Raw genomic sequence first — 22,814 nt, forward strand, 5'->3', positions numbered from 1 at the left:
TGATAGTTCCAGAATCCTGTGATGGTGAATGGGACCATATTTCATGTTACCCTTTATTCCATTTTTATATTCCATTTTTTATTTTGTGGTGGTTAGTTTGAAAAAGGTGTTTTCTTCAAAGTGCACTTCATAATGGACATTGATTGAAAACAAAATGTTGAGGCTTACATTTCATGAATCAGGTGTTCATAAAAAGAATTTAACAATTATTTACTGATTTACCTCATATGCATCATTAGTTGCCACATTGTTTTCAACATTTGCAGATTTCACATAAATGTTGTTTCTAGCCAAAATGGGTGAAAATATTACTGTGAGCACGTGCCACATACTTCAGAAATCCTTGCCACATAATTATGTCCTCCATGCCACATCGTTGTAGCTGTAACAAAAGTAAAGCTCTGCGGTGGTTTAGGGGCTGTCATTACGATGAGGAAATCAATATTTCACAGGCAACTGTGAAGTATTGTCCATATTTCGTGGTTCACTGTGAAACTTGAGTTTTTATAGTACTGAATTTCAAGCAATAAAAGCATGTACATAAAACACACTAGCCCTTGTTTCACAATTAGATCCACTAGTGAACCACTGTGTGACAGCACAAGCAATGTCCTCAAACTATTATACATTTCTTCAACAAAGAGCGGGATTCTCCTGGGTAGTGGTGCAAATAGTCTGTTTTTTTTTTGAGGTAGCTGCCCACGCGTTCCATTCTGCGAAGAGTTAAGGTACACCAGCACTGAAATGTGCATTGTGCAAAGAGCGCACAATTATGTCATCAAAGGTACAAAGAAAGACTTACGTTCTGCTTGAATTAGTAGATTATAAAATTTCATATATTACCAATTTAGTCTTTCCTGATATGCAAACGAAATAAATATAACATGCAATATATTTTTTACATTTCATCCCGTTATTTCATGTGGATAATATCTCTTTCATTAACATGGGAAAAAGAATCAGCTCTTGGAGTCATTTTCATATTGGCTCAGAATTCATTAAATTCAATCACGGAAGCATATCAGATGATGGGATTGCATATTGGCTGTGCATTTTATGACTACAACACTCTTTATATCCATGACAGCACTGGATTTAATCAATGCATAAATCACTCTCCAAGGTATTGCATCAATTTAAGTCAAACTGGCAAATCGGATCTGCTGATTATTAGAAAGGTAAATTAGATATTTACATTAAAGTCTTTAGGTACACATCTAGCCAAACTTGGCTTGTTCACTTTGAATATCCGTTCCTTGCATGCAAGTCGTCATTAAATGCATCTTGACACAGCGGATGCAGAGAAAGTTCATTTTTAGAAATGGCAGTGTGTAATGATTTAGCCTCCGCGCTAAGTGCACGCGACCTCTGTCCAGCGTTGGCCTCGCGCCGCCTGCGTGCGTGCGTCCTGAGCATTCTGTGAAAGTTGTAATGTCAGTTGAGATTCGCCCTGTGACCTGTGAAGCCGCATGTATTTGTTTCCAGTGGGACTCAATAAAGTATTAACTTAATCTCATTTACGAGTGTTTCCTCTTGATTACCACACTCGATAATGGCGACGAAGGATTTTGAGTCCCACAAAGAATCCACGAGGAAGGAAAAGAAAAGAGAGTTTGAATGAAGATGTTCAGATACACTCACCTGAAGAGCAGCAGATCGTCGATCTTGTGAAGATAAACGTGAGTGAATCTTCGGGGGTATTCCATGGATTTTCAGAAGAATAATAGTCAAGTTGTGGATTGTCACGCTGACTCGGTGAGAAGGGGTTGCTGGATATCTCACACGGAAGCGCTGTGCTGTTTACCACGTGACTGTTTGCCCCGCCTCGCTCCATCTACAAACACAGTTGTTTAACTCTTTCACTCCAAGGGGATTTATTGTGCTGTGTCAAAGGGCGCTCACTCTGTGAGGAAGCATCGCATGACTTCTCTCACGGAAGCACAGCCCCTCGCTCTCTCAGGAAAAAATACTGAAAAACCTGTCAGTTTAAACCTTACCACAAGGAATCCTTTTGGGACAAAATTAAAGCGGCAGATGAAACGAAAATAATACTGAAAAAGGAAAAGAAATTACTTTAATATTGTCGTGCATACAGTGTGCAACGTTACTCACGGTGACACGCACACCTTCAAAGTTCATTGTTGATTAATGACAGCATATAAAGGAAGACTAAGGGGAACATAAAAAAAAGAGAAAGAAAGAAAAAGAAACTTTGACTGTGCACCTTCCTTTTGTTGTATTCTTTGGTGGGAAAAGACGTAATCAGACACAATAAAACATAGTCATCACATCTTTTCACATAGGTGAGACAATTTTATATTTCTAGGTTCTTGTATCTTCTGAGTAGTCGACATGCAGTCTGTCCACCCCCCCCCCATTTCTCGATGCTCCAGGAGAACCGCCCATTGTGTGGAAGAAATGGTTTGACGCTTTCGAGAACTATTTGGGGGCAATAGGTGCACACAGATTCCGCCCTGAAAGGAAAAAGTTTTTGTTATTACACTCTTTAGGGTTTGAAGGAAGGGATACCTTAAAACACTTACCAGAACCCGAGAATGAAGGAGAGGAAGAAGTTGATGAATACAAAAGCACAGTCAAAAAATTTGAAAAAAGATATGACAAGCAACCTAGCATTGTTGTACATAGACACAAATTCTTTAAAAGGGCACAAAAAATAGAAGAAGATGTTGATACAGCGCTCAGGAAAATGGTCGCAGAATGCGAATTTGAGAACTTTAGTGAACAGTTAGTTCGTGATCAGTTCATCAGCAAATGTAGCGACAAGTCCATTAGACAAAAACTTTTATCACTTGAAAACCCCTCTTTGGATGAATCCATTCGTATTGCCAAGAGTATTGAAACATCACAGACATCCATCAAAGAATTGGAAATTAAAAATACTGATGTGGTCACTTCTGTGCGCTCATCAAATTTCAAGAAAAAGAAAGAATTTCAACCAAATAATTTCTTCAAAAGAACTGATATTTGTTTTAGATGTGGATACACTCATCACGCAAAAAGTGGTAGACCTTGTCCAGCCAAAAATGCAGTATGCCGCTCTTGTGGAAAGGTGGGGCATTTTGATAAAGTGTGTCAAACTTTTAAAAAAGGAAATACTCGAGTGAATTGTGTCAAAGACTCAAGTGATAGTGACAATGACGACACACTTAGTGAATTGAAAGAAATGGTGCTGGTGGTAAGTGATGATGGTATAAAAAGGGGCGATCCCAATGATTGCGTAGATCCTCATGTGATGGTTGAGGTGGGTGACAAGTGTTTAAGACTTCTTGTGGACTCGGGGTCGCGAATTACAATGATAACAGAGTCAGTCTTCAGAGAAAAATGGGGGAAAAGATCTCTTCAACCACCTGACCGCGAACCAGTGTCTTATGAAGGGCGCAAAATTGATCTCCTAGGATATTTCGAGGATGTCATGGCATTTAAAAATAGGCGCATTCATGGGAAAATATATGTAGCCATAAATGGTTTAGACATATTAGGTTGGTTCCATCAGGGCCTTTTCGGTATGCTGTTACGCCCAGGGGCAAAAGAGCAGGTCTTAGCAGTTCAAGATCATTACCATGTGGAAGAATTGCTCAACAAATTCCCTAAAGTATTCTCAGGTGAATTGGGAAAAATAAAAGGGTTCAGACATAAGATAAAAATTAGAGATGATGCTGTACCTGTCAAACACAAGATAAGAAGTGTTCCCTTCAGTATCAGGGATGATTTGGAGAAAGAGCTCATGTCCTTGCAAAGAAAGGGTGTGATTGAACCCATAGAATCCTCGGATTGGGCTTCATCTTTGGTGATCGCTAGAAAAAGAAATAACGAATTGAGAATTTGCATTGATTTACGCAGTCTCAACAAGGTTATTTGGGTGGACTCTCACCCGTTACCCAATATAACAGAAATGCTAGGAGTGGTAGCAGGGGCTAAAGTTTTCTCTAAGTTAGACTTAGCCTCAGACTATCACCAAATTGAGTTAGATAAAGATTCACGTCACTTCACTGCATTTAATTCCCCTTCAGGTATGTTTCAGTTTTGCCGCATGCCATTTGGCCTGGCATCGGCCGCATCGGTCTTCCAAAGAGTAATGGTCAATTTACTTAAAGATGTAAAGAATGTTGCTATCTTCCAGGATGATGTTCTTATTTTTGCAAAAGATCAGGCTGAACATGATGTGATATTGAGTAAAATTCTTTCAATCTTCCAAGAACATGGTGTGGTCCTGAAACGCGAGAAGTGTGTATTCTCAAAAAGTAAAGTGGAGTATTTAGGTCACACCATTTCTAGCGAAGGTGTCACCCCTAAGCCCAGTTTGGTTTAGGCCATTATTGATGCGTCAGCTCCCAAAGACAAGGCGGGCGTCAAATCCTTGCTTGGTTTGACTGAGTTTTATTCCCGATTTATTCAAGATTACGCCTCAAATGTTCGTCCCATCTCAAAGTTACTTAAAGAGAGGAGTGAATTTGTGTGGGACTCAGAATGTGAGCAAGCATTCACTTGGCTCAAAGAACAATTGAGCACGGTTAAAGCACTTAAACCCTTTGAACCCTCTTTGCCATGTATACTGACTGTTGATGCAAGCAGCTATGGGTTGGGAGCCATCCTGACTCAGGAGGTTGGTAATTTGGAACATACCATCGGATTTGCTTCAAGGGTTTTGAGAGAAGCAGAAGCACATTACTCTGTTATAGAAAAAGAACTCTTGGCATGTTGGTGGGGGATTGAAAAGTTCAGAAACTATCTGTGGGGCAAAAAGTTCACGTTGCAAACAGACCACAAACCACTAGTTGCAATTTTAGGCAGTGTCAATAACAGCAATGCTACGCCACGTATAGCTCGCCTGGCGTCGAAACTCTTGCAATTCAATTTTGACATATTACACATCGCTGGGGGAAAAAACGTTAGGGCAGATGCTCTGTCTCGCTTACCTCCTCCTTACAATAAGTCTATGCATTGTGAAGATGATGTTGAATATGATGACAAAGAAGACTGTATAATAGCAAGTGTAGAATTGGAAAAAGTGTGTTCAGTAATGGAAAGCAGTTGGCATGCAGCCTTGGAAAAATATGTAATTTTGAGTGATGTGAAGAAATACATAATGCATGGTTGGCCTAAAGAAAGAAATGTTGATGTTGATTTACAGCCTTTTGTGAAAGTTTGTGATGAATTATCGTTAGAGGATGGTCTTGTGTTCAGATCCGACAAACTGGCACGTCCTGTGTGTATCAGAACCACCATTCTTAATAAAGCTCATGAGGGACATCTGGGCGCTACGCTTACCAAACGCAGAGTGAGAGAATACTTTTGGTGGCCACAAATGGATAGGGACATCGAAGCGCTGGTTTTAGAGTGTCCTATTTGTGCCTCAAGTGACAAGTGCCTTCGCACTTCGGTTCCCCCTCTCACCCCCATACCTCTTCCAGAGGCTCCTTGGGAGAAACTAGGCATTGATGTACTTGGACCTTTTCACAATTTGCCTCATCATTGCAAATTTGCCATAGTGATGATGGACTACTACACAAAATGGCCTGAAGTAAGATTTGGACCCAGAGCTGACTCTCAAGAAGTTCTTGAATTTTTAAAAGATATCTTCATGAGAGAAGGTTTTCCCAGATATGTCGTATCGGACAATGGGGTTCAATTTGTTTCTGTCGAGGTGGAAGAATTCCTTAAAGAATCCTCTATAACCCACCTCAGAAGTTCCCTGCATCATCCCCAAACCAATGGACTGGTTGAAAGACTAAACAGGGTTGTGGGTGACTGTGTCAAATGGGCTATACAACACAATAAAATGGTTTCCCCCACAGTGAGGGCAATGTTATGGTTCTACAGAACCACACCTCACTCTTCAACAGGCATTTCCCCTTTTGAACTTCTGAGAGGCAGGAAACCTTGCACGGAATTTAGACCTGCCTGGATGTCAAAATGGTTCAAGTCTAATAGTACTCAACAAGATTTGGATGAAAGAGTCAGACTCAAGGTTGGTGAAAATCAAGCCAAACAAAAAGAATATTTTGATGAGAGAAAAAGGGTCGCCAGCAGAGATTTTGTGGTGGGAGACGTACTTAGAATTAAAAGACAGGGTTTTGTAAAAAAAGGTGAGTCCAAATTCAGTAACCCTGTTATTGTGGATAAAGTATGTGGAAGTGCTGTTCGCGTCAATGGACGCAATTGGTGGAACATGAACAAGATTGTAAAGAGTAAAGTCATTAACAGTCGTCGGGGCAACTCTGACGATGAGTCACAGGCTGCTCCTCATGTTGTACCTGGTAACAGTTCAGTTCCTGTTTCGAGCAATCCTCCTAGTGTTCCTAGGAGGAGCTCAAGAGTGGTCCAGTTGCCTGTCAGATACAGGCGTTAATTTCTGTCTCTCTTTAGTGATTTTTCTTGCCTTACTCTCGTGTTGGCTTGTTCTCTTACTCTCTCTCTTTCTCTCTCTCTCTCTCTCTCTCTTCTCTTATCTCTTTCTCCTGCTCTTCTCTGTTCTCCTTTCCTCTGCTTGCACCTGTATTCTTCTCATTCATCTATTAAGATAAGGAGATATATGTAATGATTTAGCCTCCGCGCTAAGTGCACGCGACCTCTGTCCAGCGTTGGCCACGCGCCGCCTGCGTGCGTGTGTCCTGAGCATTCTGTGACAGTTGTAATGTCAGTTGAGATTCGCCCTGTGACCTGTGAAGCCGCATGTATTTGTTTCCAGTGGGACTCAATAAAGTATTAACTTAATCTCATTTACAAGTGTTTCCTCTTGATTACCACACAGTGGTTTAAACCCTGTCCAAGTAGGGTGCTATCCCTCTAGTCGGTATGGGAGTTACGGAGCCAAGATTACTCCTGCTCACCCCCTTGGTAGCTCTGCATGAGCAGTCAGGCTTATCTCGGAGGCAATGTCTAAAGTATGTGTACAAAACACACACAGTAACACAGTGAAAACACTACAAATGTACACCCCACTAGTTTAGACAATTAAGCAATCATTATCTAAACCAAGCAGGAACAAAACAACAAAATCCAGACGTACAGAACTTAAGATATGAGGGGGCGTGGCTTGGTGCCGAGAGGGCCTGGCAGCAAACCTGTAAGGCTCCGCCCGAGGAAGGGGAGACCCGCACATAAACCGGCAAGTGCAATGCAAAACAGCAATACCGGTATGTGAAGGTCCCCAGAGCAGACCGTGAACATTTTCGTGCGTTTACCTTCTTGAGACAAGCTGCATTTGTTGAAAGGCTTGTAAAGGCGGGTTCACAATATCGCAGCTGCCATTTTAATTGCGGAATGTGCTGCTGAAGCGCATCTACCACCTCTGCGTTGACGGACTTGCTGCTCTTATAACCTCAACTGAAATGCTTCATTTTATGACCATTTTACAGCGTTTCCATGCAGGCTTCCTATTCTATGGCAATAACCTTGCATGTTTACATAACCCCCTCTTATTTTTCAACTGGTATGATTAACAATGCCATTCTGACTGACACAGGCGATTTTCTGAGAGGAATTTGGGGGAAATAAATACAACCGGACCACATACACAAGCTGTTATATGTATGTTGCCTCTCTGGATGCCCCTTTAGCTCTCTAGTTCGACCAGAATGAGCATTGTCACTGAAACTTTATGAAGTTAATCTGTACTCCATTTGCAGTACATTTTATTAATTGTGGCGGATACACCATTTTGTGTGCATGACGCCGTCAAGTCTTCATTGGAGTGGAGGGTACCTCGCAATTCCTCTTCACTATATGTTTCATTTACCTGGCTGGTTCTTTGTGGTATTATTCTGATTTGGTAACTGACTTTTATCCTCTTGTGTCAATAATTGATGGGCAGAACAAAAAACTCTTCCTCAAGTGCATCCAAACCTAAAGGTGCTTTTATTAAGAACTCAAAACCATTTTCAGAGCTTGCAAAATTGGAGGATTCTAGCTCTTTGGAATCTAAGTATAGTAACATAATAATGGATCAAACGCGGTTTTCACCAGGAAAGTCCAATGTAAAACACCTTAAACAGGACCCTCCATCTCCACCCAAGCCAGACTCTCCAGTTTCTATGGATATGTTGTTGTAAGAAATAAGGGCTCGTAGACCCTTTATGGAGTAAACTAATTCTAAACTGCAATTACTCTCGGATAGCTGGTCGCAACTTGATTCCAGAATTTCAACGGTGGAACACAAAGTCTCAGCGCTAGACGAAACTTCCAAGACTGTTTCGTTCATGAAGGCGCAAGTTTCAACACTACAAAGGCAGGTTGAGGACTTAGAAAATCGTAATAGAAGGAACAATTGACGTATTTGTGGTTTGAATGAATGAGTCGAAGGTACAGACCCTATTACCTTTTTCAAATCTTTTCTCCCTAAATTCTTACACTTGCCTGAGGATACCTCTTTGAATATCTAACGTGCTCACACACTGGGCTGGATTTCCAGCAACTCATCTCCTTCGCAGAGACCGAGAGGTGTTATCCTCTATTTCTCAGAATATACAGATCTACTAAGAGTCCTAGCGGCTGCTAAGGCCATTCAGCGGATATTATGGTCCGGATCTACATTATTTTTTGCGAGGATTATTCTAGAGCTACAGCAGCCAGACGCAAAGCTTTCCTCAACTTGAGGCCCGATTTGCATGCTATGGGAGCCAGGTACGGTCTCTTCCATCCCTGTATATTTAAAGTCACTTTCATCAACAGAATGTCTTCCTATGAAGATCATATTCGATTGCAGAGATTCATCAATTCAAACAAGATGGATCATGCAGACTCTTCAAAATCTTCCTCCTCACATATTACTTGACTTTTTTTTATATTTTTGCACACATTATGTCACTTCAAATTTGTTTGCAGGTTTCTTATTGTTGAATGCTTATTATATTTTTTAGGTTTGCGTAACGCCTTTGAAATTCTGATTATAGTTCTTAGCTTTAATGATTGTCAGTTTTGTTGTTTTACTTCTTATATTCTTGTTAAGTACCTCACTAAGTCACCCTTTCATTTGCCTCTTCTCTTTATCCTTCGCCTACAAAGTGACGTTCATAGTATGGAGTGTTCCTTCCTCGGATGTTCCGGTCCTTAACCGAGGTTCCGCTTGTTCCATGTGGTTCCACCCACCCTCGATTTTGTGGTCCCTTATTGTAAGTATGTCTCTTGTTTTCTCATCTGTTTTTGGTTGTGTCTCACAGATGTTCCTCAATCTCCATCATGGTGGCCTTTGTACCTTCCTTCACCTTCATGTTCCTATTTTGCAAGTTCATTATTCACTTTGTCCTTTGTTCTGTATATTGCATCCCATCCATGTATCCCCTTTCTCATTTGATTCATCTCTTCTGCTTTCTCTCCTATCATTCCTGTGTTCACTTAAATATTCTCAATAAATCTCAACATCTCAATTATGTTTCATCCTTTCTCTTTCCTTTTACTTTTCCAATTGCTGCACAATATTCTTACAACAAATTGGGTTTTTGTAGTGTAAGCTCAGTTTATTCTATTGACAATTTTTTCATTGTATTGAATTGGACTGTTACTTTTTACTGTTCTTCTCATTTTATCTTATTATCTCATGCTGCTTAAATTAGTTTCATGGAACATTAGGGGTCTTAACTCCACTATTAAGAGACAGAGAATTTTATCACATTTGGCTAAGTTAAATGCTGATATTGTTTTCTTACAAGAAACCCACCTTACAGATACTGAATTGATGAAATTAAAAAAAGGTTGAGTGGGTGAGGTATATTTTTCCCCAGGAGATGGTAAACATAATGGATTGATGATATTATGTTGCAAATCTATACCTGTAACATTAATATCGCAAGAATCAGATGGTGAGGGGAAATGGCTCATTGTTAAATTATCACTTAAAGGTGTTCAAATATCTTTCCCCAATGATTATGCGCCTACTGGTGGTGATATTTCTTTTTGGGCTGCTTTAGCTAAGCATATCTCTCAATGCATTGATGATAATTTTATTATGGCTTGAGACTGTAACCAAGTGTTGGACCCTTTGTGGATAGCAACTCTAAAGTGCCTTTCATCCCCAAAAAATCACACACATCTTTTACACACACTGTACATCAGCATAAATTGTTGGATGCCTGGCGTATTTGAAATCCGACAACTAGAGAATATTCCTACTACTCTTCCACCAATCACACACAATCAAGAATTGATTATGTTTTTGTGTCTCACAATATTTCGCAATCTCTCACACATGCAGAAATTGGCCCTATCCTCCTATCGGATCTTGCACATGTTTCAATTGACTTTGATATATTCCCCAGACCTAATGCCCCCAGAAGATGGCGTTTTAATAATGCGCTCCATCTAGACCCCAAATTTACTGCAGCTTTTACCTCTTTCTCAACGGATTACTTTGAGAGAAATATTACTGACTCTCTATCTTTTACAACCGTTTGGTACGCCTTTAAGGCTTCAGCAAGGGACTTTATATTAAGTTACGTAGCAAAGAAACGAAAAGCTGCCCATAAGATTTCTAAAGACCTCCTTCATGACATCTAAGCACTAGAACATACATATTATACAACGCATACAGAGGACTGTTTAAAAGCCCTCATCAAATCTAAAATGGAATTCAATAAAAAATAAACAGAAGATGCCTCACTTTACCTTCTAAAATCCAGCGCGAAATTCTATGGAGGTAAAAACAAAGCAGGAAAAGTTTTAGCTAAATATTTAAAGATTCGCCAAAATAAATTAAATATTAAGTCTGTCTTTGACGATCACTCTGTCCTCAAATTTAAAGATGCTGAGATATTTAACAAATTCTCCCTCTTTTACAAATCTTTGTATTCGTCAGAAACCCAACCTACAGATAACTTATTATCGCAATTCTTCTCTGATATCAACAAACCTCAGCAGGCTTTTTTAGATTCATCCCTCTTAGAATCAGACCTTTCTCAGCTTGACCTTTTAAAAGCCCTTCAAACTCTCAAAAAAGATAAGACTCCTGGTCCAGATGGTTTTACTGTTGACTTCTACACCCATTTTTCTAAGCTTCTAATACCCAAACTCAATTCACTTATAAATTTCTTTTGCACCTCAAAACATTCTTTTGGTTCATTTTCCGAAGCACATATTTGCCTCATCCCGAAGGAAGGTAAAGACTTTCAATATTGTAAACATTATAGACCCATCTCACTAGTTAATATTGATTAAAACATTTTTTCCAAAGCTCTGGCAATACGTCTTGACTCTTACCTCTCAAATTTATTAGGAAAGGAACAATCTGGCTTTGTTAAAGGGCACGTCATCACAGATAATACGAGGCTCTTCTTTGATGTTTTGTCCAAATCTTCACATCTCCACCAACATTTGGCGGAAATTGCATTCGATGCCGAAAAGGCTTTTGATAGAGTTGAATGGAAATATTTATTTTATACCCTTGAATGGTTTGGATTTGGCCCCAAATGTATAAATGTAATTTCTCTCCTTTACTCTAATCCACGTGCAGCACTTTGCACCAATGGTTTAATCTCCTAATTTTTTGACTTGGGTAGAGGAGTACAACAGGTATGTCCTATTTCTCCCTTCCTTTTTAATTTAGCTCTAGAACATGTTTTTATCTAAATTACATCAAAATCCAAATATTTATGGATTTCAAACCTCAAAGGTTCATATCAAAGTGCAGCCTACGCAGATGATATTCTGCTCTTCTTATCTAATCCAGAACAATCAATTCCGGCATTTTTGGAAGAGGTGAAATCGTATTCACTTATTTCAGGATATGAATTAAATAATGATAAATGTGAAATATTGCCGCTAACAAAATACACCTTCAGCTCACAATTTCAAGCTTCTTCTTTTAAATGGAGTCCTTATCATATTAAATATTTAGGTTTACATTTTACGCCTTCCATCTCAGCAACGGTAACATTATGTATGAATAAGTGTCTTCAGAAAATTTGGGAATTTACTTCTAGGTGGCATCTCCTCTGCTTATCTTGATGGGATCGCTTAGATACTATAAAGATTATGTTAGCACCCATAGTTTTATATACTATTTCGAATATACCAGTCCCTATCACTCCTAAATTATTTTAAAAAGTTAATTCCATCTTATCCTCTTTTTTATGGAACAATGAAAAACACCGAATTTCTTTATCAAAATGAATACGACCTAAAACAGAAGGTGGGGTTAACTTCCCAGACTTCCAGGCATATCAAAAAGCTTTTTTACTATAAAAAGCCTCTCTATGTTTGCTTGACTATACAAATGATTGTCCTCTTTGGCTTTCAACAGAGCGCCAATTCATATCTCCTTTCTGATTCCGCTAATATCTTTCTTTCTGATGCAAGCCACAGTTCATTTCTACCCCTATATTAAAATATACTTCCAGATTACATGCTCTCCCCTCTCAACTTACTCACGGCTCCATAGACTCTTTTTTAAACTGAACCATATGGCATAATAAAACCTTATTGATCCACAACAGACCTTTTTATTGGAAGACTTGGAGGGAAAGAGGTTTGATATGGATTCATCAACTTTTCTCAGGAGCGGAATTTATACCCTTCATTTCTCTCATGCAGATATACAATTTACCGTCCTCCTTTATAAATAAGTATAACTTACTCAAAACAGCTGTGCTGGAAACCTATTCTCATCCTATTGCCATGCCAGAAACCTCCACTAACCTAGAACCTTCTTTAAAACTTCAGGCCCTCTTATTGACTATACCCAAAGCTTCTTCTATCTATACCCACTTGCAAGGCATTGACACTAATAGACAGAAAAAAAAGTTCAAAGAGGCTTGGGAACGGGACTTCGATGTTTGCTGGCCATTCTCACTTTGGAAGGGCATAAGGACCAAACTACGCAAAACTTCTAGAGCAGCAAATATCACACAAACACTATTTTTGTTTACAATCGTCTTTTATTTACACCTGCCACTCTGGGCAAACGCTTTTCAGATAATCCGAATACATGCTGGACTTGTTCTTCATCTAATGCTAGGGTAGCAGTGCCGGGACACTCTGAGTAGCTGAGCGCTTTAGAAATGCAGTATAACATAACATACCATTGTTTCATATGTTATTTTTATGTCCATGTGTATACACTTTTTGGAACCAAGTATGGTCTCAGGTTAACCTAAATTACGGCACTACATTTCCTTTTGTTTTAAATCATATTTTCCTAGGTAGTTGATCTTCTATCTGGGATGGGATTTCATTAAATGTTCAGATTATTGATTTATTTATAGCAATTGCCTTTCAACAAATCACCACCAATTGGTTAGACTTTTCAAAAATTTCATGCAGAGCTTGGTGGTATAATGTCTGCCACAATCAAAGGTTGGATACTGCTTTTGTATACCCTCCCCGTATGGCTACAAAACGAGCTGACATGTGTTCACCCGTCACATCAAACACTGACGAGAATGCCAAACAATGTTCTCCATCACAACCTTCACAACAGGAGGATCCTAAACCTCCCTGATTCCCCTGATAGTTCCATAATTTTGTTTTTTTATACCTTGTTAGCACATTTGTCTCATTTATGGTAAATTTTCGCTGTCTTCCTTCTGTATATGTATTATTAGTCCAATTCATTCCTTTTCTAGACTGTAACTTTGGAATGTGATGTTATAAGATTCAAAATGTAAGTTTTAAATTATACATCTTGTATGGTCACCTTGTTTTTTTTTCTTTCAATAAAAACTATTTGAACTTTAAAAGAACTTAAGATATCACTTTTTAAAGGTGTAAGCAATCCCGTCCATGGAACTCTATGGATGGGGTGATTTTAGTACAAAGTGCCTTTGGTGCATCAAATTCCAAGACGAAAAACAGCTGCAGAGGAGGGAAGTGTCAGAGGAGGGAAGTGTCAGAAGACCCAGTGATGCATTGATTCTTGAGTCCCAGGGAAATGGAGGCATTGATTCCTCACTGTGAGGTCGAAGCAGTGTGTTAATTTCTGAAGATGGTTTTATTCTGCAGAGTGATACCACGGAAACTTGGCATACAGGTGTAATGTGTGAAAATCTGGGCACCATGGCGACCATGCGGTGGCGGCGAATCAGGCACTGAGTTGATTCTTCCAGCTGCTGATTCAGTAGTTTGGTTGACTTCTTCAACTGCACAATAGGGGCTGTGTCGGAGCTTAGGCGGGGGTCTCCGAGGTCGGAGACTCAGTGCTCTGGACTCGGGCTGTGGCGGTTCTGCTGGTTGCGAACACGTGCTGCATACTTCTTTCAGCCACATCACAGCACTGCATTGGTTTCTCAACAGCACAGCAAGTTTGCAGCGGGAAAAATGGCGCTGAAAGTGCGGTGCGTAGATTTCGAGCCTTTGAAGCATCAAAACCACCTCTAAGGGCCCAGAAATGGAATTGGAACCATTTGGCAGGTCGGAAGTCCAGCAGAGATGTTCAGGGGGGCTACAGTTGAAATCTTTGTTGGCATTGAGACTTCTTAACAGGAAGGAAGCGCACACAAGCCCTTGGAGAATCTTCTTAAGCAGCATACCAAAGTAAAGTCCAGTCCTTGTCCACTCCAACACCGAAGCAAAGTAACAGAGCAAAGGGGCAGTATTCCTCTTTACTGCTTTCCAGCTCTTCCTCTTAGCAATGTATCTTCTTGATCCAGAAGTGTTTAAAAAAATGTGGGGTTATAGGTCCAATACTTATGCGCCTTTTGGCCTTTGAAGTAGGCATGCTTCAAAGGGAATTCTTTGTTGTTCACATGATCCTGCCTTGCCCTGCCTTGGCTCCGGACACCCTACAGGGGGTGAAGGCAGCATTATTATGGAACAGTCACTGTCCTATTCAGGTGACAGTGACAATTTCTCCCACCACTCTAGCTCAGAAAGACTCATCAACATGGCGATGGGCCATCAGGATATGGAGGGCACACCTCCGCTCTCTTTGTGTGACTGTCTTGAGTGCGAATGCACAAACAGCCCCAGTCTGGCTAATGCAGATGTTGAGTCCACATGCAGGCAAAGACACAGAATGAGAATGCACGAAAATGCCTTTTTTCTAAAAGTGGTATTTTCACTGCCACCTGACCCTCACCGCCACCCCAGCCTCCAACACCACAGACGCCAGCACCTGTGACACCATAAAGTGCATCCTCCTCAATGTGCACACTGTACACTAACACGCCATGGAAATCTGGAACCTACTCAACTCTCTCTCGCCCGACATCTCCTTCTTCACAGAGACCTGAACCAATGCATCCCCCGCCCCGACATCAGCACCACTATCCCAGATGGATACAAGATCGATAGGAAAGACTGCCCCAACCACCCTGGAGGGGGCCTCGCCATCGCCCAAAGAGCACCCTCCACCTCACCACCTCCAGCGAAACCTTCCCCTCCATCAAACTCCTGCACTTACAGATCCAGACCACCCCCAAAGCCACACTCCGAGGAACCCTCGTCTACAGAGTCCTGAGCCCCCGAACACCCTTCGCCACCACCATCACTGACTTCATTGCACCCCACGCCATTGCCTCAACAAACTACATTCTCATTGGAGACCTGAACTTCCACTTCGACAACCCCAGCGACCCCAACTCCACAATCCTTTGTGACAACCTTGCCAGCATTGTACTTAAACAACTCATCAACACACCGACCCACAGAGCAGGACACATCCTCGACCCCATATTTGCGGCAGGAAACAGCGTCCAATTCAGCCACACAACACAGACGCCATGGACCGACCACCACTGCATACACTTTGCCATCAACAAACTGAAGGCACCCAAGCCAGCCAAACATCCACTACGAAGGAACAGGAGCAAGGTTACCAATGAGCAACTTAACTCCACCCTCACCTGAGACAACCAAACCTGGGCACCCAACGCAAACGACGCAGCTGGAGAACTCCACGCCTGGATCTCCGACTGCCCAGACGAGCTCGACCCGCTACGGAACCCTGATAGACAACGCCCCAGGAAAGCTGCCTGGTTTACCACCGCTCTCCAAGAAGCCAGACGCACCTGCAGACGCCTAGAGAAGAACTGAAGAAACACCAAGTCAACCGAAAACCACACCACCTACAAGGATGCCATGATGGACTTCCACAACCAGATCAGAACCACCAAGAGGAACTTCATCCACCGCAAAATCCTAGCCAACTCCACCAACTCCAAGAAATGTTTCAGTGCCATTCAAGAATTCACCAACTCACGCAGCAAAGCCAAAGACATCACCCCATCCCAAGACCTCGGTGACAAGCTTGGAACTTATTTCCACCTTAAGATCTAAAACCTGTATGACAACTTCATCGACCATACACAAGGCACCACAGGGAGGCCCCACCTCCCTGAAACACCAGTTAGCCCACCATCTCCAACTGGACACCGATCATGGCCGAAGACACCTCCTCAACCATGACATACAACGCCCCAGGAAAGCAGCATGGTTCCCCACCACTCTCCAAGAAGCCAGACGCACCTGCAGATGCCTGGAGAAGAACTGGAGAATCACCAAGACAACCGAAAACCACACCACCTACAAGGATTCCATGACTGTCTACCTCAACCGGATCAGAGCCATCAAGAGAAACTTCATTCACAACAAAATACTGGGAAACTCCATCAACTCCAAGGAACTTTTCAGTGTCATTCAATAATTCACCAGCCCACGCAGCAAAGTCACAGACATCACCCCATCCCAAGACCTCTGTGACAAGCTTGGAACCTATTTTGACCTCAAGATCTAAAACCTGTACGACAACTTCATCGACCATCCACCAGATGCCACAAATGGCCCCTGTCTCCCAAAAAACACTAGCAAGTCCACCATCTCCAACTAGACACCGATCACAGCCGAAGATGCCGCCTCGACCATGAAAAGCATCCACACGGGGACCTCCACCAACCCCTGCCCCCTCACATCTACCACAGAGCTTCTCCCGCCATCCCACCCAAACTACAATGCATCATCAACACCACCTTCAAAACAGGCACCTTGGCAGATGACTGGAAGTGTGCAGAAGTCAGACCTCTGCTCAAGAAGCCCACAGCTGACCCCACCAACCTCAAGAACTATTGGCCCATCTCGCTCCTCAATCCTCAGTCAACAGGAAACTGACACGATTCACTGAAGAGAACGCCGCCATCGACCCGTCCCAATCTGGATTCCGAAGCAAAAACAGTACAGAGACCATCCTACTCGCCTCCACAGATGACATCCGCACCCTCCTGGACCAAGGCCACTCTGTAGCTCTCATCCTACTTGACCTATCAGCGGCCTTCAACACCGTCTCCAACGTACATTAGTTGCCAGACTACACGACGCAGGCATACAAGAAACAACCCTAGACTGGATCCGATCATTCCTCACCAGAAGAAGGATCAGACTCCCACCCTTCCTCTCTGACCCCATGAAAATCACCTGCGGAGTCCCACAGGGTTCCTCCCTGAGCCCCACCCTCTTCAACATCTACATGGCTCCCCTCACAGCCATCGTCCGACAACAGGGCCTCAACATCATATCCTACGCCGACGACACCCAGCTCATCCTCTCCCTCACCAAAGACCCCAACACTGCCCAACTCACCATCCAGAAAGGAGTGCAAGAGATCGTAGTCTGGATGAAAAACAGCTGCCTGAAGCTCAAAGCCAAGAAGACAGAAGTCCTCATCCTCAATACCACCCCTTCTACATGGGACTGCACCTCGTGGCTGACCGCCCTTGGAAGCGCACCTACCACCTCAGACCACGCCAAGAACCTCGGCATCGTACTCAACACATCACTCACCATGAACCAACAGGTCAACGCTGTCACCTACAGCTGCTTCAACATCCTCCGCATCCTATCCTCCGCAAGACCTTCAAGAGGATCCCCCTTGAGTCAAGCAAGACAGTCACCCACACACTCATCACCACCCGACTGGACTAAGGAAACACACCCTACATTGGCATCAACAAGTCCCTACTCCGCAAACTCCTGACAATACAGAACACTGCCACCAGACTCATCCTCTGCATACCCCGACACAAACAAATCAGTCAACACCTACGAAGTCTTCACTGTCTCCTGAGGAGAAAAGAGTCACTTTCAAAATCCTCAGTCACGCCTACAAATGCCTACACAACAACGGACCCAAATACCTCAATGACAGAATCAACTTCCAGGTACCCAAAAGAATCCTCCGATCTTCCAACCTCGCACAGGCCGAAACCCCGCGCATCCACAGAGCCAGAGCAAGCAGAAGATCCTTCTCTCACATTGCAGCCAAGGCCTGGAACGCGCTACTGGCAGACATCAGACGCGCCCCCTCCCTGAACACATTCAGGAAGACCCTCAAGACCTGGCTCTTTGGCTAAACAGATCTGCAGACCCCCCTCCTCAGCGCCTTAAAACCCTCATGGGTGAGTAGTGTGCTTACTATTTCCTGATTGATTGATTGACAATTTAAAAGCAATCTTCACAGAAAGATGTATTTTTACATCCTGAGTTCAGGGAATCCAAACTCCAAATCTCCATCTCTTCCTAATTAAAAGTTACACTTGTAAGATGTTAGGAGGCAGGTCCAATGATAACCTTTGGGAGAGAGAGCCTTTGCAATAGCAAAAAACAAAAAAGGCTTTTTTTCACCATCAGGACATGTAGAACATGTCCTACCTTTCACAGACACTGCACCATGCCCATGTGGGGTACCTTGGGGAACCTCAGCGTGCCTTACATTTAGTAAAATCAAAGGGTTGGGCCTTGCAAGTGGGTGCAGTTGCCAGGCCAACATGGCAGTTTAAAACTACAGTGGCAGACACTGCAGTGGTATACCAGAGACGTAGTTACAAAGCTACACATGTGGGTGCACAATCAGTGCTGCAGGTCCATTAGATGTATTTGATTTACCGGCCCTGGACACACACAATGCACTTTTCTAGGGAATTATTAGTAAAACAAATATGCCCATCATGGATAACCAATCATAATCACAATTTACACAGGGAGCCCTTGAACTATGGCACTGATCATCAGTGGTAAAGTGCCGAGTGTACAAAAACCAACAAAAAAAGTCCAACGTACAGTCAAAAACACAGGGGTTAGAGGCAAAAGACAGGGAAGACCACACCAAAGATACCTGGTCTAATATACATATTTATATTTTTTAACCACTATATACAACCAATTTGTCATCAATGATAAGATCCAGCACAGCTTTGAATGACGTTTCACAAGGTACCTGGATTCGGTTTTATACTCAATCCTAGTTCTCTTTTGCTCCCCCCAAAACAATCTTGAAGGATCCTTTCAACACCAAAATTAGTTAGTTCTCAATTATTGCCTTCAGGATTGCAGCAATTTGCTCAAGGTTTTTCATTTATTATATCGTACAAATCTGTTATGTGTTGCTAGCTAGGTTTGTGTTCTAGTATGCCATGAAAGTGTTTGAGTACCAGCATGTTAGCAAGTGAACATTCTTTCTTATATAAAATATGTAGTCCCCACTTATTGTTGAACTAAATACATTACCTTACTCTTAGGGGCATGTTCTCAATGATTTATCGTCGAGTTATCAGAACTTTATCACAGTCAAAGTGGCGATAAAGTTTTCGCTCCATTTACAAGATGGGGCTAATAGCCCATATCACCAGTTTACCTACAATAGCAGCCGCAAAAAACATCATCACAGATGACCCCGGCAACTACTGCTAATGAGATGCAGAGGAAGCATTCCTGTGCAAAAACAGTGAACACATCACTTTGCAAAATTCTCAACGACCAGCAAGATCAGCCATAAGAACACAGAACAGACGATAAGGCGTGTTAGCCGCAGGAATATAACACCTGCTCTGACCTGGTGTAAAGTCGTATGACAACCTGCACCACAAAAGGGAGCCCAGCCCAGAGCCACAGCAGAAGAACAACAGATGACATGGAGCCAAAGAACATGCAGCTAGGACATCCAAGAGGGCCACAACACCCAATGCCACCAAACCTGCGGCTGCCCCCCTGGACTACCACAGAGGCAGCGCAGACAAAGACAGCTGACCTACAGAAAAAGCACCAGCATCACAGACCTACCCCAAGAGGATGTCAATGCCCACTACAGGCTCAAAAGGACAACCATCCTCCGCATCCTGAACATCATTGCCTACAGGCTGACTGTACCAACATAGCGGACAACCAACATCACACCTCAGACAAAGCTTCTGGCTGTGGTGCACCTGTTGACCACTAGTACCTTCCTAACGCCAACTGCCAGAGTCTAAACAGTGGTACTGACAGACTAACTAAGTTATTCATACCTTTTGTGGACACCATCATCAGCCTGATACCCTGCTCAGCACTCCAGGTGTTACTAACTCAGTGCACCGCAACCCATGGACCGTTACTGATGAGCTGTGGAGAGGATACGCAGAAATGTCATCTCAGTGTGGGAGACCTGAGATGAAGATGAGGAAGATGATCCAGGTGTGACACACCCCACTGCAGCTCCATCATGAATACCATAAAGGGACACAATCATGAACAATTTCTTCACATGAGTTCGCTAAGCTCTGGTGCCCCAGACTCAGTGAACTGCAACTCACGGACACTTCTGTTTGCATTTTGGGTGACCTCTGTACTTGCTCCAGCTACCACCATGATACTCCGCAGTTGTCTCTGTAATGCTGGTGTTTTCTGTTTGTGTTTTCATAGTGTTCATTGTTCAAGTTGTTGCCATCACCAACTACTCCGTGAAGACTGGTTTACACTCACCCCACACACATCCAGCACAGACGTCACTGTACATGTGGCCCTGCCAATAAAGGGGCAAGGTGCACGTACCCATAGCCAGTTCCACAAACTATCTGAGTGTGTCCATGTGGTCATGATGTATGCATAAGGCCCCGGGCCCTACAACATTACATTGTTCTGTTTACAGCGGGCGCAACCATGTCACTGCAGGCAGCAGGTAAGACCTTGGACATGTAGCTTTTTTTCGTCACCCACTCAATACATAGGAGGAGTGGACTGGGTCATGGTACGCAGGTCCAGCGTGGGTGTGTGTGTATGATAATTGCTGGGCTCTGGGCCTGGTTCAGTACAGGAAATGTGCAAATGCATGGATCTCTGTAGCAGTGTGGGTCTCCTTTGTGGGGTTTAGGTGCTCCCTGAGGGGAGATGCATGTTTACATTGTATGCTGGCACATTGTCCTTGTTAACATGCAGAATGTATGACAATGTACATTGTGACTGTTTGTGTGGACATTTGATGCGCGATTGTGAGCCTATCGCATGGTACCGCCATGTTGAGAATGCTACGTTGACACAGCGTTATTTTCCCGCGATAGACTGCGATATGCAAAGTTGCTGTAAATTAAGTTTGCGATGTTTATCACCAGTTCTTGGGAATATCCCCATAAGAGTTTATCTTACCACACTCTAAGAGTTTCAAGTGCTTAAGTAGGATGGCTGTAATCGTATTGACTCTTCCTTATAAGAAGTGAATAACCTTAAAGTTGTGTCTAAACTGTAGCTTTTTTTATCTATTTTGACAAAAGTAAAGGGCCAATTTATAGTTTGTCAGACAGAATATTCCATTGTAAATGCCACAAGGTATGCTGACTGACAAACGTTCAGCCCACTCATCTAATTAGAGACGAGTGGGCTGAAAGGTTTCTATTGACAGAGGTTTCTATAGCCAGAGCTTTCATTGAATTTGTCGACAGAAAGCTCATACAGCCCAATAGAATAGGGGCCATCAGAGAAAGGGTATTAGACTGCCTAACTTATTTTTGATGGACGATGTTATATCCTTTTCTTTCTTCCTGTCACAGCTTGAAAACAACCTGGCTTTGAGGGACAGAAAACAATAATGACCCCCACGCCCTGTGGGAAAATGTCCAGTGTGTAGGGCCATTAGTTTTTAGTTTTGTAAAAAGAAGACCCCCTCTTTGGAAGTTTGATTTTGAATTTTGAAAAACAGATGTTTGGTGGACTGTTGTCAAAATTGATGGTGGCCATCCACCAAACATTTTGTACCTTGAATGGACTACCATCATGGCAACTTCTTTCAATTCTCACTGCTGGGCTGGCATTCATCTTTACATCTGGTGGAAAGGTACGCCCAGTAGAGGAACCCGAAGCCTTTAATCTAATTAAAGCTGGTCTGGGTATTAGAAGAACTAGACCTATATAGTGCGGCTTTGCAAAATAATACAAAGGCTAGCTTCACTGTTTTCCTGTTTTTTTAAGAAAAATCTTAAGTGGTAACGTAAACTCTGTGTGCGTACTAAAAGAATTCTACAAGGATTCCAGGACGCAGCTCAAAAATTGTTGAGCCTAGATTTTGGCAAACTGTTTCTGGGACTTGGTTACTGAAAGGTTTTTTAGCTTTTAAATGTGATCCTAAGTTCTCATTCTTACACCCTAAAGTAACTGTAACTCATACCCTTGTCATTGAACAGGTCAAGAGTGATGTAATATGTGTAGGTGCAAAAAGTGCATGGAGAGAGCGTGAATTATGGTTACTTTAGTATTTACAACAAGGGGTGGTGAGGGACAGAGTCTCTGGATTAAGCAGAAAGCTCTCACCCAGTCAAGAGATCAGGGCTAGATCCAACATCGTTTTTTAGCTCACTGCACCATCCCAGTTTCAGAACCTGGCTGTATGCAAATTAGTCTGTTCCTGTCCCAGTGCATGATGGGAACAGGGCAAACCAAACTACAAAAGCCAATTCTTACACTGGGAAGGAAATAAGCTCCCGGGGACCGGTTTCTGGCATTACAGCCGTCTTCGGCCCGGTTTGCTTGAATCCTGATGGTGCAATGAGCAAGGGTCTCACATCTGAGAATACCCTTCCACGCTTAGGGTGGACAAAAATATTTACAACAAGGGGTGGTGAGGGACAGAGTCT

Source organism: Lissotriton vulgaris, chromosome 11 (genome assembly GCF_964263255.1).
Source record: "Lissotriton vulgaris chromosome 11, aLisVul1.2, whole genome shotgun sequence".
Classification (NCBI taxonomy): domain Eukaryota; kingdom Metazoa; phylum Chordata; class Amphibia; order Caudata; family Salamandridae; genus Lissotriton; species Lissotriton vulgaris.